This window comes from Schistocerca americana, unplaced genomic scaffold (genome assembly GCF_021461395.2).
Source record: "Schistocerca americana isolate TAMUIC-IGC-003095 unplaced genomic scaffold, iqSchAmer2.1 HiC_scaffold_45, whole genome shotgun sequence".
NCBI lineage: Eukaryota > Metazoa > Arthropoda > Insecta > Orthoptera > Acrididae > Schistocerca > Schistocerca americana.
In genome coordinates, this window is record NW_025726181.1 from 2076233 (window position 1) to 2094338 (window position 18106).

The 18106-nt window shown below is 46.6% G+C and overlaps 1 long non-coding RNA gene across 4 annotated transcripts in view; it reads right to left on the bottom strand.

The window, feature by feature from the left end:
- Nucleotides 1-3942: 3942 nt before the first annotated feature.
- The window catches only part of LOC124583211, a 43798-nt gene continuing 29634 nt past the window's right edge, over nt 3943-18106 (bottom strand). For all 4 annotated transcript variants that reach the window (XR_006974086.1, XR_006974087.1, XR_006974085.1 and 1 more), the window contains one exon: nt 3943-4004. This is a non-coding gene — a long non-coding RNA (uncharacterized LOC124583211). The remainder of the gene's footprint in view (nt 4005-18106) is intronic.

Consider the following 18106-nt stretch of genomic DNA (forward strand, 5'->3'; position numbering starts at 1 on the left):
TACCACACTGCGTTTTCTTCACTTTGCAAAATGCACGATTTTACATGTCTGAACATTTAAAAGAAAGTTTGAAATTATCAAGATCTGACGAATGTTTGTACAATTTCTTTCAGACTGCACTTTATTCTAGATAAATGCACTATCTGTGAAAAGAGTGCTTTACTATTAATATTGTCTGCAAAGTCATTAATGTACATGAACATGAACAGCAATGGTCACAACATACCTCTCTATGACACATCTGAGGTTACTTCTACATCAGATGATGACTCCCCAGCCAAGATAACATGTAAGTCATTCCTACCAAAATATCCTCAATTACAGTGACAAATTTCACTCGATACCCCTCATGGTAGCAATTTTGATAATAAGCATCGATCTGGCACTAAGTCAAAAGCTGTTCAGAAAGCGAGAAATACTGCCTGCACCTGTCGAGTCAGGAAGACGAAAGTTTTAAGGTCAGCTTGACAAAACAGATTTTTAATACTCTTGGAAACAACCCTAAAGTTTCTGACGTAGTTCAGGGGAATGACAAAGGGATCTTTGACAGGCTGGATTAAATCTAGGCGGCGTCTCAGACCGACCAGAGTTACAACTTTAAAGGCTTCTACGCTGAGCAAATACAACGGGCTGTCGGAGGAAGAACGCAAAGGCAGCTTCTAGTAATGTGCAATTGCTATTCTGCGTGGTCTTTAATGGCCATTACCAAATTTTAAAAAATTAAGAATAACAATAACTCAGTACACAACAGGAAGGGTACAGCAGACTTTCCCCGATTGTTCCTTACATTACCTTTCCTTGATTTTTTTTTTTTTTTTTAATGATAATGTTTCTAAGTCTTTCCTGGTTTCCATTGAAAGGTTTGGATTGTTTCAAAGATTAATTTACACATTTTTTAATATTTTAATGTATTCTAGGACAGGAACTCAAAGAGCACAAGTATAAAAAAACTGCATGTAGGACATTCATGTAAAGCTTCCCATTTTTAACTGCAAGGTAATGGCAGTCTATTTTGTTACAAGAAAATGAATCGGGACTTAGTTCTCCAGAGCTGATACTATTATAAGGAGTTGTGATGGGAGAACATGAGTTCCAAACAATGGATGCCTTGGATCTGTTTGCTGCTGCTTCTTTTTAATCTCTGCTGCTAATCCCATGAGTGAAAGATCTCTACCAATGAAAAAGTAGATTTGAATGACATCAAGTTTCTTCTCTTGTCAGTAGTTGTTTCTACTGAAGAGAAATGAGTCTGGTCATCTTTGTCCATTTGCAGTAATTCAAAGGTGTCGTGGCACCTGACATGTATGCTTGAAAATAACAAACGATCAATATTGTAATTAACAAAAGTATTGACAGCAGTAAGCTGTATTTATCACATCCAAAAAGTTTGTAAAAGCTGTGGACCCTTGTTTTATCATGTCAATCCATTTGTGCCAATGGCTAACAGATTACCATTCACCATCATGTCAAGTGGCAATAACAGTTTGCTTGCATCATAAATATTGAGTGTCAAAAGTTAATTCCAACAATATGAAATAGGACAGATTGCTACTCACCAGTTAGAGTGGGCAATGGGCAGCAGACAAGCATACTGAAAAAAAAAGAAACTGTCAGATACTATATACTCAAAAAAACACTTGGGTACTGAAGGAATTATCCAAATACCAAATAGGGCTGAAATCAGTAAATGTGACATACATGTGAAGACAGAAAAATAATTACAGTTTCAGAAAAAACTGGATGATTTATTCAAGAGAAAGAGCATCACAAATTGGATGAGATGGTCCACCTCTGGCCCTTATACAAGCTTGGCTCTGGCTGATAGAGTTGTTGGATGTCCAACAGAGGGACATCATGCCAAATTCTATTCAAATGTCACGGTAGATAGTCAAAATCCCGAGGTGGTCTAATGGCCCTGCCCATAATGCTCCTTACATTCTCAATTGGGGAGAGATCCAGCAACTTTGCTGGCCAAGGTAGGGTTTGGCAAGCACGAGGGCAAGCTGTGTGCGGACAGGCATTACCTTGCTGAAATGTAAGCAATGTATGCCTTGCCAAGAAGGGAAACAAAATAGGATGTACAGTATTGTCAACAGACGACTATGCTGTAGGGGTGACATCCATGTCACCCCTACAGCATAGTCGTCTGTTGACGAAAAGGGATCTGTTATGAAAAGAAATCGCACCCCAGATAATCAGTCCTGGTAGTTGGACCGTATGGGATGTGACATTCACGGTGGTATCCCACCGTCTGGGGCGTCTTCAGACACATCTGTGCTGATCATTGGGGCTCAATTCATAGTGGGATTCATCACTGAAGCCAATTATATTCCAGTCAATGCAATTCCAGACCAGGGACGTGCCTGGGGGCACACCAGATAGCAGTGCGATACCAACCCGGCTGCTGGCTGCCATACAGCCAAACGAGAACTGATGGTCTACTGTGCCATTTCTTTTCATAACAGGACCCCTTTGGTTGTCATCTGTGTCACCATTACAACACAGACATCTGTTGACGATATTATAAACCCCATTTTGTTTCTCATCATGACAAGCCATCATTTGCTTACATTTCAGCAAGATAATGCCTGCCCACACACAATTTGCCTTCATACTTGCCACACCTTATCTTCGCCAGCTAGGTCACGGGATCTCTCCCCAACTGAGTATGTCTGGGGCATTATGGGCAGGGCCACCCAACCAGCTCATGATTTAGACAATACAATGCGCCACTTGGGTAGAATTTGGCTTGATGTCCCTCAGTAGGACATCCAACAAATCTATCAATGCCAAGCTTGCTCAAGAGTCAGAGGTGGACCAACTTGCTCAATTTGTGAAGCTCTTTCTCTTGAATAAATCATTCAATTTTTCTGACATTGTAATTTTTTGTCTGTGCACGTACATCACACCTACATATTTCCATCCCACACAGATAATTCTTTCATACTGGATAATGTTTATTTTTATCTTACGAGTGTAATCTAATGGACAGAGCCCACCTCAGCATAGGGAGTCTCTGCTGGTTGGGAGTGTGGAGGTGGACAGACAGAGAGAGGTGTACTAGGGGGATAGTAACAGTGTGTGAGATTGGAATGGGAGCATGGGAGGGCATTGAGGTGTGGGGCCACAGGAACGAAGCCTAGAAACTCTAGCTGCGACATATTCTTCACTCCTGTAAACCCCGTTACCTAAACCTTTGCTAGTCTCTCTGTCTCACATATCTAGGCCTTTACCTGCTCCCACCCCAGCCTCACACCACCACACCTGCTTGATGAGGACTGTCCCATACTTTCTAATATCTAAAAATCTTCCTTCAATGTGCCAGTCTGCCACTCAGTGTCTCCTCTAGGTGGAGAGCAGAAAGCTATCCTATTTCATATTATTGTTATTCCATCCCAGATTTCCCAATGTTTAAAAATTAATTTTATGCTTGCCGTAAAGTATTACACAAACACTAAGTGGTTATTTTTTCTGATATTCAAATTATATTTTACTCTCATTTTTGTCCCTTTATCTAATCAACTTTGCAGTGTGACATTTCTGACGAAAGTACGAGTTATTCAGAAAGTAGGTAAAAAGTAGTGAATTCTTCCTTTGAATCACTCTCACTCTGTCTCAGGCGTGAGCAAATGTGTGTACCCGTATATGCATTTAGCTGTATCAAATTATCTTCCCCAACACACAAAATGGGGGTCATTATTAAATTTATCTTGAAAGTATGTGTGAAACGCACTTTCCACAAAAAGGCTCAGATGCATAACTCTTAAAATATGTGTTTGAACAATAGGTCTGGAATTTTTAAAGACAAGGCGAAGAAACCATTGGATTGTATAATTTTTTTATTAATCACAAAGAAACAACATGATTCAAAGACATCAACAACAGCAATGGACGTTCAAGTGAATTGTCTGCCTCCAATTCTGATCACAGAGAAACACTCCAATAGGAAAGAGGGCACAACATCCTGCTCCATTTTCAAAAGCTGCAATGTCAAATATTACAACCTGTAACAAAAAAAGGTCATGTGATAAATATTGTTTACATATCGATTACAGTAAGAGAGGCATATATGGTCTAATAGGAAGGGGGAACAGAAGGGCAGGACATGGGGAACAATGAACAGATGAGATGTGAAACCACGGTAAGTTAATAGTGGTGATAATGCCAGTTAATTACATGGGTGGGAAAAGCAACCACTCTTGCAACTCAGAGCTATTCTTGTTTCTGCAACTGATCTTCCATTCCTTCATTGTTCCCATTTTTCTCATATTAATAATTCTAGTTATAGAAGGTTTTCTAACTAAAAGCTTATTAGCATTTTGTAATGAAACCGATAAACAATACAGTCTCATTCTCTAATGGAAGAACACAGTACATCGCGTTCGTAAATAACTTGATCCAACAAAACAGTGGACATTCATTACATGACATTTAATTTTAAGTATCAATACAAACACTTACATAAAACATTATTTACACTCAAAACCCATTATTCAAAACTGATGTCCATATGTGTAACTGTTTACAGTAGCAATTATTAATATAGTTACTATTGCTAGCTTTAATATGGATTGTTAAAAAGTTAAGAAATGTTAACATAAAAATGAACTGTAAGCAAAATCTTTTCTGTTAAAAAGTTAATGTTGAAACCACTGGAGAAACATTATAATGTATTATTGTAGTCATCATGTACACTGAAAAAAAAAAAAAAATTTGCAACACCAAAAAGTAATTAACGTAGAGTAATGAAATTTCAGGAACATATATCTCTAAGTAACTTATTTAAGTGATTAACGTTGCAAGATCACAGGATAATATAAGTGCGAGATACACCACTGCAAATGTGATACACTAATACATTGAAATCCAGTGTAACTGCCCGAATGTAAGCATGCAAACGTGCATGCATTGTGCTGGATATGAGTTTGTGGGATGAAGTTCCATGCCTGTTTCACATTGTCATCAAAACAGGGATGGTTAATGCTGTTTTTGGGAGACACTGGAGTTGTTCGATGATGTTCCGTGTGCACTGAATTGGAGCCAGACCTGGTGATCAAACAGGTCAAGGCAACATGTTGACATACTGTAGAGTATACACCCATGCCTCCATCTTTGCTACCCTCCCTGTTTACCTCTACCCTGTTGCTTCATAACCTGGGTTGTGAGTAACTGAATCCACTTTCTCTTCTTCCCCTTCTTTCCCCTCTCTCCTCCCTGATGAAGGAACAAAGTTCCAAAAGCTACGATACGTAAATTTTCTGTTATGTTTTGTGTATCTATTGGCTGTACTGGCCAGCCCCTCTATCTCTTTGTTAGTATTTGTTTCACGTCTTTATATGAGATTTTCCATCATCACAATAATGTTGGTTTATAATTTATGGACAGCCTAATCCATTATTTCCTGTCAAGGTTTGAAACTTTAGTAAATCATAATTTTTGTCTTGGTAAAATAAAGGTGATTAGATGTTTCCCTCATGCAGATGTAAGAGACTGTCGGTTCACATCTACGTTTATAATCTGCAATCCACCAGGAGGTGCATGGTACAGGGTAAGTCCCATTGTACCAGTTATCAGGGTTTCTTGCTGTTTCATTCATGTATGGAACGTGGAAGAATGATTGTCTGAATGCCTCTGTGTGAGCAGTAATCATTCTAATCTTATCTTCACGACCCCTGTGAGAGCAATATGTGGGGGGTTGTAGTATATCCCTAGAGTAATCATTTAAAGACAGTTCTTGAAACTTTGCTAATACACTTTCTTGGGATAGTTTACACCTGTCTTCAACAGTCTGCCATTTCAGTTCCTTCAGTATCTCTGTGACACTCTCCCATGGATTAAGCAAACCTGTGACCATGCTGCCTTTCTTTGTATACATTCAATGTCCCCTGCTAGTCTTATGTGGTACAAGTCCCACACACTTTAGCAATAGTCTAGGGTGGGGGGGGGGGGGGGGGGGGGGTCACACGAATGACTTGTAAGCATCTCTTTAGTAGACTGATTGCACTTCCCCATTATTATACCAATAAACCAAAGTCTACAACCTGCTTTACCCACAACTGAACCTATGTGATCATGCCATTTCATATTCCTACAAAGTGTTACACACAGGTATTTGTACGAGTTGGCAGATTCCGACAGTGACTCACCAATATTATAGTCACAGGATACTAAGTTTATACATTTCTAAACATTCAGAGCAAGTTGCCAATCACTGCACTATGTTGAAATCTCATCAAGATCTGACTGAATATTTATGCAGCTTCTCTGAAATAGCACTTCATTACAGATAACTGCATCATCTGCAAAAATCCTGATTTACAGCAAGGTTATTAATGGACAAGAACTGCAAGGGCCCCAACACACTTCCCTGGGGCACACCTGAGGTTACTTCTACATCTGATGATGACTCTCCATCCAAGGTAACATGCAGTGTCCTTCCTATCAAAAAGTCCTCAATCCAGTCACGAATTTCACTTGATACCCCATATGATCGTACTTTTCACAGTCACTGTAGGTGTGGAACAGAATCAAATACTGTTAGGAAATCAAGAAACACTATCTACCTGTTGCCTTGATCCAACGCTTTCAGCAAGTTATGTGAGAAAAGTGAGAGTTGGGTTTCATATCATCTATGTTTTTGAAAACCATGCTGGTTGATATTGAGAAGGTAGTTCCGTTCGAGATACCTCATTATGTTTGAGCTCAAAATATTTTCTAAGAATCTACAACAAATCGATGTCAAGGCTACTGGATGGTAGTTTTGTCACTCCTACAACCCTTCTTGTAGACGGATGTGATCTGTAACTTTTTCCAAAAACTAGGTAAGGTTTTTTTGGATAGATTACAGTGAGAAGAGAGGATAACTCAGCCACAAATTCAATATAGAATCTGACTGCGATTCCATTGGGGTCTGGAGCTTTGTTTAATGATTTCAACTGTTTCTCAACACAACTGACACTAATACCTATTTCGTTCATTTTTTCAGTGTACGAGGATTGAATTGGGGCAGTTCTCCTGGGTTTTTATTTGCAAAGGAACATTTGAAAATCGAGTTCAGAATTTCAGCTTTTACTTTGCTACCCTCAATTTCAGTTCCTGTCTCACTTGCTAGGGACTGGACACTAACTTTTTTGCCACTAACAGCCCTTACATACGACCAGAATTTATTTGGATTTTGTGAAATGTCATTTGACAATATTCTGCTACAGTAGTCATTGAAGGCTTCATGCATTGCTCTCTTGACAGCCAAACATGTTTCATCCAGCGTCTCTCAATCTATAATCCTACACTTTGTTTTACACCTATTATGCAGTAATCTCTGTTCCTTTAGACGTTTTCTTTACAGTGACTGTATACCACGGAGGTTCCATCCCATTATGAACTGTTCTAATAGGAACCTATCTACTCAGTGAATGGTCAACTGTTCTTTTCAAGTAGAGGAAGAGCACCTCTACATGCTCCTGACCTGTCCTGAAAGTTTCAAGTTCCTCACTGAGATAAGATATTACTAATTTCTACTTAGTTAACTGAACGCATAATAAGAGGATCCTCACAACACAGTAAATAACTGTGCGTCAGTCAGGTGTGGCCAATGCGGAGCCGACAAACGACGACTGAGTCCCTGCGGGTGGCTCGCAGGGATGACCGCCAAACAGTCGTCGTCTCCTTGATACGACGGAGTTTGTTTGGCACGGGCAGGTTGCGCCATTCAGTGTCCCAGAAATCAAAAACTTTGTGGCGTAATAGTGCCCGCAGATCAGTCGCCGGGAGGCAAATCTCCAGAGGTGGTTTACTGATGGCCTCTTTCACCAGGCGGTCAACATTCTCATTGCCGGGGATCCCAACATGGCCTGGGGTCCACACAAAGACCACAGAGCGGCCGCTACGTGCAAGAGTATGCAGGGACTCATGGACAGCCATCACCAGATGAGAACGAGGGAAATACTGGTTGAGAGCTCGTGAACTGCTCAGGAAATTGCTACAGATAACAAAGGACTCACCTGAGCAGGAGCGGATATACTCTAGGGCACAAAAGATGGCGACCAGCTCAGCTGTGTAAACGCTGCAGCCATCCAGCAAGGAACGTCGTTAAAAATGGTCCCCTAGCGTAAGCCCATATCCGACACGACCAGCAACCATCGAACCGTCAGTGTATACAACGCCAGAGCCCTGATACGTGGCCAAGATGGAATAAAAACAGCGGCGGAAGGCCTCTGGAGGGACGGAGTCCTTCGGGCCCTGTGTCAAGTTGAGCCGAAGGCAAGGGTGAGGAACACACCATGGGGTGTCCGCAAAGTGGCCCGGAAAGGAGGTGGAACTGTAAAAACCCTAAGCCCGGAGAGAAGCTCTTTGACGCGGACCGCAATCGTACAACATGACTGGGGCCGACGTTCAGGAAGATGGACGACCGATTGCGGGAACAGGAGACGATAGTTTGGATGCCCGGCCAAGCTAAAAACATGGGCAGCATAAGCGGCCAGTAAATGTTGGCGCCTCAATAGCAGTGGAGGGACACCTGCCTCCATAAGTATGCTGTCCACAGGGCTGGTGCGGAATGCTCCTGTCACCTGCCGAACCCCACAGTGGTGAACGGGGTGCAGCAGTTGCAACGCTGAGGGCGACGCTGAGCCATACGCCACACTCCCATAATCAAGCCGGGACAGCACAAGGGCTTTGTAGAGCTGCAGCAGCGTATTACGATTGGCACCCCAAGTTGTGTTGCTGAGGCAGCGAAGGGCATTCAGATGCTGCCAGCACTGACGCTTGAGGTGACGAATATGTGGAAGCCAAGTAAGCCGAGCATCGAACAGCAATCCCAGAAAACGGTAAGTGTCAACAACCCTGAGCATGGCATCCTGAAGATAGAGCTCAGGGTGGGGATGGACAGTTCGACACCGACGAAAGTGCATAAAAAAAGTCTTCGCAGGAGAAAATTGAAACCCATGAGCTAGGGCCCATGACTGCGCCTTTCGTATGGCTCCCTGCAACCTATGTTCTGCAACACTAATGGTGGAGGAGCTGAACAAGATGCAGAATTCGTCAGCATATAACGTGGGTGAGACAGACGACCCAACTGCTGCTGCAAGGCCATTAATGGCCACAAGGAAAAGGGGCACGCTCAATACTGAGCCCTGTGGAATGCCGTTCTCCTGGATATGAAGTGAACTATGGGATGTGCCAATTAAAACACGGAATGTCCGAACAGATAAAAAATTCTGAATAAAAATGGGGAGAGAGCCCCGGAGACCCCACCCGTGCAACGTGGCTAGTATATGGTGCCGCCACGTCGTGTCATATGCTCTGGAGAGGTCAAAAAAGACGGAGACAAGGTGTTGGCACCTGGAAAAAGCAGTGCGGATTGCAGACTCAAGAAAGACCAAAGTATTGGCGGTGGAACGGCCCTGACGGAAGCCGCTCTGGCACTGAGCCAGAAGACCCCGAGACTCGAGCAGCCAACACAGCCGTCGACTCACCATACGTGATGGTACTTTCTCGCCACTGCGACGGAAAGACACCATCGCCCCATATGCGGTTGAAGATGGCAAGAACACATTGCTGACAGACCGGGGACAGATTGTTGACGCCATCTGGCCCAGAGGCTGTATCGGGGCACTGTGCCAGGGCGGTTTGGAGTTCCCACAAACTAAATGGGGCGTTATACGTCTCAGGGTGGCGAAAAGCAAAAGAAAGCCATTTGCCTTCCTCCCGGCGTTTAAGAGCGCGAAACGCAGGCGGGTAATTCCCCGACGCAGTGGCCCGAACATAGCGCTGTGTGAAATGCTCGGCGATTGCATCAGCATCGGTGGATACCGCCCCGTTGATGGTAAGCCCTGGAACACCTGTAGTGTGCTGCACTCCAAAGATGCGCCGAATCTTCATCCACACCTGGGAGGGTGAAGTATGAGAACCAATGGTGGAAACGTACCTCTCCCAGCACTCCTGTTTCCGCCTCTTGATGAGCCGCCGTGCCTGAGCACGGAGACGTTTGAAGAAAATGAGGTTCTCCAAAGACGGGTGCCGCTTATGTCGCTGAAGAGCCCGCCGATGTTCTTTAATGGCTTCAGCGACCTCCAGAGACCACCAAGGCACTGCCTTTCGCCGGGGGCACCCTAACGAACGAGGAATGGTACATTCCGCAGCGGAAACAATCGCTGCAGTCAGTGTCTCAACTGCCACATCGATGGTACCGTGGGGGAGAGATGCAACAGTGGCAGCAGAGGAGAATGTTTCCCAGTTTGCCTTGCTAAATGCCCATCTAGGCAGGCGTTCATGGGATCGACGCTGGGGTAGTGAAAGGAAGATGGGAAAATGGTCACTACCACACAAGTTGTCATGGACTCTCCAGTGGACCGATGGTACAAGCCCTGGGCTGCACAACAACAGATCTATGGCCGAGAATGTGCCATGTGCCACACTGAAATGCATGGCAGCGCCAGTGTTTAAGAGGCAGAGTTCAAGTTGGGAGATGAGATTCTCGACATCTCTGCCTTGGCCAGTAATCTTCGATCCACCCCACAGGGGATTGTGGGCGTTAAAATCCCCAAGGAGAAGAAAAGGCATGGGAAGTTGGGCGACAAGTGCAGCCAATTCGGTCAGGGAGACTGTACCACCTGTAGGGAGATAGACACTGCAGACGGTTATGTCCTGGGTAGTCCTTACGCGGACAGCCACAGCTTCCAAAGATGTTTGAAGTGCACAGGAGCACTATATACAGAGGTAAGGACATAAACGCTCCACCTGACACACTATTGTAAGTGCTACGGTTGCAGTAATAACCCCTGTATCCACGGAGGACAGGGGTCCGCATTGCCGGGAACCAGGTTTCCTGGAGAGCAATGCATAAAGCAGGTGTCAAGCTTACAAGCTGACGCAGCTCAGGTAGATGGCTAAAATAACCGCCACAATTCCACTGGAGGATTGTACAAAGTGTGTCTTGTAGAGGCATTCAGGCACTGAAAAGGCAAATTACTGGGCAGGGTCACATGCTGCCACCGACTGAGTGACGGACATCGCTACGGCCATCGTTTCTGAGGAGACGGCGAGATCCAGGTCATCAGGGGACGCAAAGAGCTCGACCTCATCCTCAGAGGCTGAGCTGACAGGAAGCGTTGGTGCGGGAACCACTGGGTCCTTATCCTTCTTGGAGAGCTTCCTCTTCTCTCTCTTGTCTTTGGGAGGAGGGTTGGCATGCTGGGAGGGCTTTCCTGACGCATTTTCAGGAACAGAGGAAGAGCGTGAAGCCCTTCGACCAGCAGCTGGTGGCTTCTTCAGCCACTGGCTAGTGTCTTGTGAGACACTGGGGAAGTCCTTGGAAGGGACTCCCCCGAGGGATCCCTTCCGAACAAGTGAGGCCGGAGGAGGCTGTTGCGTCTCCGGCTGAGCAGCCGGAGAGAGCTGTCGCTTCCCCGGCTGAGGAGCCGGAGAGGGCTGTCGCCGCTCCGGCTGAGAGATGGGGACTGACGTCCCCAGTTGCTTGGGGCGCACTGCTCCCAAACTGTGTGTTTTGGGAGCAGTGGAAGAGAGAGTGGCCCCCACCGGTGGTGGGGCAGGCGAAACGTGACTGTTCGGTGGGCCAACTGTGAAAGGAGTCTTTGCAGGAACTGGTGGCTGCAGTGTTACAGCAGCATAACTCCTCAACATAGGTGTGGGGTTGAGCCATTCTAATTTCTTCCTCGCCTCTTGGTAAGTTAAACGGTCCAGGGTCTTAATTTCTTGTATCTTCCGCTCTCGTTGGCAGACTGCACAATCAGGCGAGCAGGGAGAATGATGCTCCCCACAGTTAACGCTGGTGGGAGGTGGAGCACACTGAGCATTTGGATGCGAGGGTCGTCCACAATCGTGACATGTGGGGCTGGCAGTGCATCTGGAGGACACGTGTCCGAATTTCCAGCACTGGAAGCATCGCATAGGGGGCGGGACATAGGGCTTGAAATCGCACTGGTAGATCATGACCTTGACCTTCTCAGGCAAGCAGTTGCCCTCAAAGGCCAGGATGAAAGCACCGGTAGCGATCCTATTATCCTTGGGTCCCCTAAAGACACGACGAACGAAGTGTGCACCTCGTCGTGCCAGGTTATCCCGTAGCTCGTCATCAGACGGTAGCAGAAGATCTTTATGAAAGATAATCCCCTGGACCAAATTTAGTGACTTATGGGTGTGATGTTAACAGGTATGTCACCAAGCTTCTCACAGGCGAGCAACGCCCTTGACTGTGCAGAGGAAGGTGCTTGTATCAAAATGGCCCCGCTCCGCATTTTGGAAAGAGAGGCCACTTCCCTGAACTTATCTTCAAGATGGGTCACAAAGAACAGAGGCTTAGTCCCCAAAAATGAATCCCCATCAGTTCTGCTGCACACAAGACATCGCGGTGAATATGGCTCCTGTCTGTCCACAGCCCTGCGTCCCTCCCAGGGCGTGGCTAGGGAAGGGGACGATTTGGGGTTATATGCCACAGCGTTAAAGTCTACTTTATTGCACTTAGAGACGTTGGTGGTCGTGCGACCACCGGATTGAGATTGTACCCGCTTCATTGCGGGGTATCCGCCCCGATGCTACCCACTCCGACCAGGGGCTCTCCCCACGGGTGGCACCCAGCCACAGCAAAGGCCTCCTAGCAGGATGGCCGTTGCCGGGAGACCTGATGCCCCAGAGAGACGGGTCTCTACTGCTTGGCTTACGTGGGGAGGCGGCAGCTCAGGCATCGGCAGTACGATCCCTGTGTTGTTAGGGGGCTACAACCTAGAGGGTACATGACGACCCCACCACAACGGACTGGCTACCGTGATGGATTTTGGGTGCCATGGGTAGTCCATAGTGATCGTGGGTGCAGATGATGATGCACTAAGGGCTTAACTTACACAATCCATCAGGTGTGTATGCCCAAAATGAGGGATGGAGGGTGCAGTTACGACGCCCAGACGATAAAGTGTGCCAAGGTCTTAGGGCACAGAGGACTGATGGTGCACCACGTAAGGGGTCCTTCCCCAAAAGGCTCTTACTTCTGTTGAATTTGGAAAAATGGAGGTCAAACCCTAATGGGGACCATCACATTAAAGACCGAAACAGTTGAGACTCCTTTTAGTCGCCTCTTACGACAGGCAGGAATACCGCGGGCCTATTCTAACCCCCGAACCCGCAGGGGGAAAATGGACACAGGCAGACAGTGTTTGTTGGTAATGAGGATCACCCTGTGGCTAAACATGCCTTGGTGCACGGCCAGCACATCTTGTCACAGTGTTGCACCGTCCGGGTTATCTGGATACCTCCCACTAACACCAACCTGTCAGAACTCTGGAGATGGGAACTTGCCCTTCAGTATATCATCTCTTCTCGTTATCCGCCAGGCCTCAACCTCCGCTAATTTCAAGTTGCCGCCGCTCGTACCTCACCTGTCTTTCAACATCATTTTTGCCTCTGTACTTCTGCCTCGACTGACATCTCTGCCGAATCTCTTTGCCATTACAAATGTCTGCTTGTGTCTGTGTATGTGTGGTTGGATATGGGTGTGTGTGCAAGTGTATACCTGTTCTTTTTTCCCCCTAAGGTAAGTCTTTCCGCTCCCGGGATTGGAATGACTCCTTACCCTCTCCCTTAAAACGCACATTCTTTTTTTATATATATATATATATATATATATATATATATATATATATATATATATATATATATATATATATATATGGCTGAGGGACTGCGTCAGCTTTCAGACAACACCACATACAAAGTTTGCCAAGGTAACCCCATTCCCGATGTCCAGGCGGAGCTTCAAGGAATCCTCAGAACCTTAGGCCCCCTGCAAAACCTTTCACCTGACTCCATCAACCTCCTGACCCCACCGACACCCCGCACCCCTACCTTCTACCTTCTTCCTAAAATCCACAAACCCAATCATCCCGGCCGCCCCATTGTAGCTGGTTACCAAGCCCCCACAGAACGTATCTCTGCCTACGTAGATCAACACCTTCAACCCATTACATGCAGTCTCCCATCCTTCATCAAGGACACCAACCACTTCCTTGAACGCCTGGAATCCTTACCCAATCTGTTACCCCCGGAAACCATCCTTGTAACCATTGATGCCACGTCCTTATACACAAATATTCCGCACGTCCAGGGCCTCGCTGCGATGGAGCATTTCCTTTCACGCCGATCACCTGCCACCCTACCTAAAACCTCTTTCCTCATCACCTTAGCCAGCTTCATCCTGACCCACAACTACTTCACTTTTGAAGGCCAGACATACCAACAATTAAAGGGAACAGCCATGGGTACCAGGATGGCCCCCTCGTACGCCAACCTATTCATGGGTCGCTTAGAGGAAGCCTTCTTGGTTACCCAAGTCTGCCAACCCAAAGTTTGGTACAGATTTATTGATGACATCTTTATGATCTGGACTCACAGTGAAGAAGAACTCCAGAATTTCCTCTCCAACCTCAACTCCTTTGGTTCCATCAGTTTCACCTGGTCCTACTCCAAATCCCATGCCACTTTCCTTGACGTTGACCTCCACCTGTCCAATGCCCAACTTCACACGTCCGTCCACATCAAACCCACCAACAAGCAACAGTACCTCCATTATGACAGCTGCCACCCATTCCACATCAAACGGTCCCTTCCCTACAGCCTAGGTCTTCGTGGCAAACGAATCTGCTCCAGTCCGGAATCCCTGAATCATTACACCAACAACCTGAAAACAGCTTTCGCATCCCGCAACTACCCTCCCGACCTTGTACAGAAGCAAATAACCAGAGCCACTTCCTCGTCCCCTCAAACCCAGAATCCCCCACAGAAGAACCACAAAAGTGCCCCACTTGTGACAGGATACTTTCCGGGACTGGACCAGACTCTGAATGTGGCTCTCCAGCAGGGATACGACTTCCTCAAATCCTGCCCTGAAATGAGATCCATCCTTCATGAAATCCTCCCCACTCCGCCAAGAGTGTCTTTCCGCCGTCCACCTAACCTTCGTAACCTGTTAGTTCATCCCTATGAAATCCCCAAACCACCTTCCCTACCCTCTGGCTCCTATCCTTGTAACCGCCCCCGATGCAAAACCTGTCCCATGCACCCTCCCACCACCACCTACTCCAGTCCTGTAACCCGGAAGGTGTACACGATCAAAGGCAGAGCCACGTGTGAAAGCACCCACGTGATTTACCAACTGACCTGCCTACACTGTGACGCATTCTATGTGGGAATGACCAGCAACAAACTGTCCATTCGCATGAATGGACACAGGCAGACAGTGTTTGTTGGTAATGAGGATCACCCTGTAGCTAAACATGCCTTGGTGCACGGCCAGCACATCTTGGCACAGTGTTACACCGTCCGGGTTATCTGGATACTTCCCACCAACACCAACCTGTCCGAACTCCGGAGATGGGAACTTGCCCTTCAGTATATCCTCTCTTCTCGTCATCCGCCAGGCCTCAATCTCCGCTAATTTCCAGTTGCCGCCACTCATACCTCACCTGTCTTTCAACAACTTCTTTGCCTCTACACTTCTGCCTCGACTGACATCTCTGCCCAAACTCTTTGTCTTTAAATATGTCTGCTTGTGTCTGTATGTGTGGATGGATATGTGCGTGTGTGCGAGTGTATACCTGTCCTTTTTTTCCCCCTAAGGTAAGTCTTTCCGCTCCCGGGATTGGAATGACTCCTTACCCTCTCCTTTAAAACCCACTTCCTTTCGTCTTCCCCTCTCCTTCCCTCTTTCCTGATGAGGCAACAATTTGTTGCGAAAGCTTGAATTTTGTGTGTATGTTTGTGTTTGTTTGTGTGTCTATCGACCTGCCAGCGTTTTTGTTCGGTAAGTCACCTTATCTTTGTTTTTTTTTATATATATATATATATATATATATACACACAAAATTCAAGCATTTGCAACAAACTGTTGCCTCATCAGGAAAGAGGAAAGGAGAGGGAAAGACGAAAGGATGTGGGTTTTAAGGGAGAGGGTAAGGAGTCATTCCAATCCCGGGAGCGGAAAGACTTACCTTAGGGGGAAAAAAGGACAGGTATACACTCGCACACACACACATATCAATCCACAAATATACAGACACAACCAGACGTATTTAAAGACAAAGAGTTTCGGCAGAGATCTCAGTCGAGGCAGAAGTGCAGAGGCAAAGATGTTGTTGAATGACAGGTGAGGTACGAGTGGCGGCAACTTGAAATTAGCGGAGATTGAGGCCTGGTGGATAACGGGAAGAGAGGATATATTGAAGAGCAAGTTCCCATCTCCGGAGTTCGGATAGGTTGGTGTTAGTGGGAAGTATCCAGATAACCCGGACGGTGTAACACTGTGCCAAGATGTGCTGGCTGTGCACCAAGGAATGTTTAGCCACAGGGTGATCCTCATTACCAACAAACACTGTCTGCCTGTGTCCATTCATGCGAATGGACAGTTTGTTGCTGGTCAGTCCCACATAGAATGCGTCACAGTGTAGGCAGGTCAGTTGGTAGATCACGTGGGTGCTTTCACACGTGGCTCTGCCTTTGATCGTGTACACCTTCCGGGTTACAGGACTGGAGTAGGTGGTGGTGGGAGGGTGCATGGGACAGGTTTTACACCGGGGGCGGTTACAAGGGTAGGAGCCAGAGGGTAGGGAAGGTGGTGTGGGGATTTCATAGGGATGAACTAAGAGGTTACGAAGGTTCGGTGGACGGCGGAAAGACACTCTTGGTGGAGTGGGGAGGATTTCATGAAGGATGGATCTCATTTCAGGGCAGGATTTGAGGAAGTTGTATCCCTGCTGGAGAGCCACATTCAGAATCTGATCCAGTCCCGGAAAGTATCCTGTCACAAGTGGGGCACTTTTGTGGTTCTTCTGTGGGAGGTTCTGGGTTTGAGAGGATGAGGAAGTGGCTCTGGTTATTTGCTTCTGTACCAGGTCGGGAGGGTAGTTGCGGGATGTGAAAGCTGTTGTCAGGTTGTTGGTGTAATGCTTCAGGGATTCTGGACTGGAGCAGATTCGTTTGCCACGAAGACCTAGGCTGTAGGGAAGGGACCGTTTGATGTGGAATGGGTGGCAGCTGTCGTAATGGAGGTACTGTTGCTTGTTGGTGGGTTTGATGTGGACGGACGTGTGAAGTTGGCCATTGGACAGGTGGAGGTCAAGATCAAGGAAAGTGGCATGGTATTTTGAGTAGGACCAGGTGAATCTGATGGAACCAAAGGAGTTGAGGTTGGAGAGGAAATTCTGGAGTTCTTCTTCACTGTGAGTCCAGATCATGAAGATGTCATCAATAAATCTGTACCAAACTTTGGGTTGGCAGGCCTGGGTAACCAAGAAGGCTTCCTCTAAGCGACCCATGAATAGGTTGGCGTACTAAGGGGCCATCCTGGTACCCATGGCTGTTCCCTTTAATTGTTGGTATGTCTGGCCTTCAAAAGTGAAGAAGTTGTGGGTCAGGATGAAGCTGGCTAAGGTAATGAGGAAAGAGGTTTTAGGTAGGGTGGCCGGTGATCGGCGTGAAAGGAAGTGCTCCATCGCAGCGAGGCCCTGGATGTGCGGGATATTTGTGTATAAGGAAGTGGCATCAATGGTTACAAGGATGGTTTCTGGGGGTAACGGATTGGGTAAGGATTCCAGGCGTTCGAGAAAGTGGTTGGTGTCTTTGATGAAGGATGGGAGACTGCACGTAATGGGTCGAAGGTGTTGATCTACGTAGGCAGAGATACGTTCTGTTGGGGCTTGGTAACCAGCTACAATGGGGTGGCCGGGATGATTGGGTTTGTGAATTTTAGGAAGAAGGTAGAAGGTAGGGGTGCCGGGTGTCGGTGGGGTCAGGAGGTTGATGGAGTCAGGTGAAAGGTTTTTTAGGGGGCCTAAGGTTCTGAGGATTCCTTGAAGCTCCGCCTGGACATCAGGAATGGGATTACCTTGGCAAACTTTGCATGTGGTGTTGTCTGAAAGCTGACGCAGTCCCTCTGCCACATACTCCCGACGATCAAGTACCACGGTCGTGGAACCCTTGTCCGCCGGAAGAATGACGATGGACTGGTCAGCCTTCAGATCACGGATAGCCTGGGCTTCAGCAGTGGTGATGTTGGGAGTAGGATTAAGGTTTTTTAAGGAGGATTGAGAGGCAAGGCTGGAAG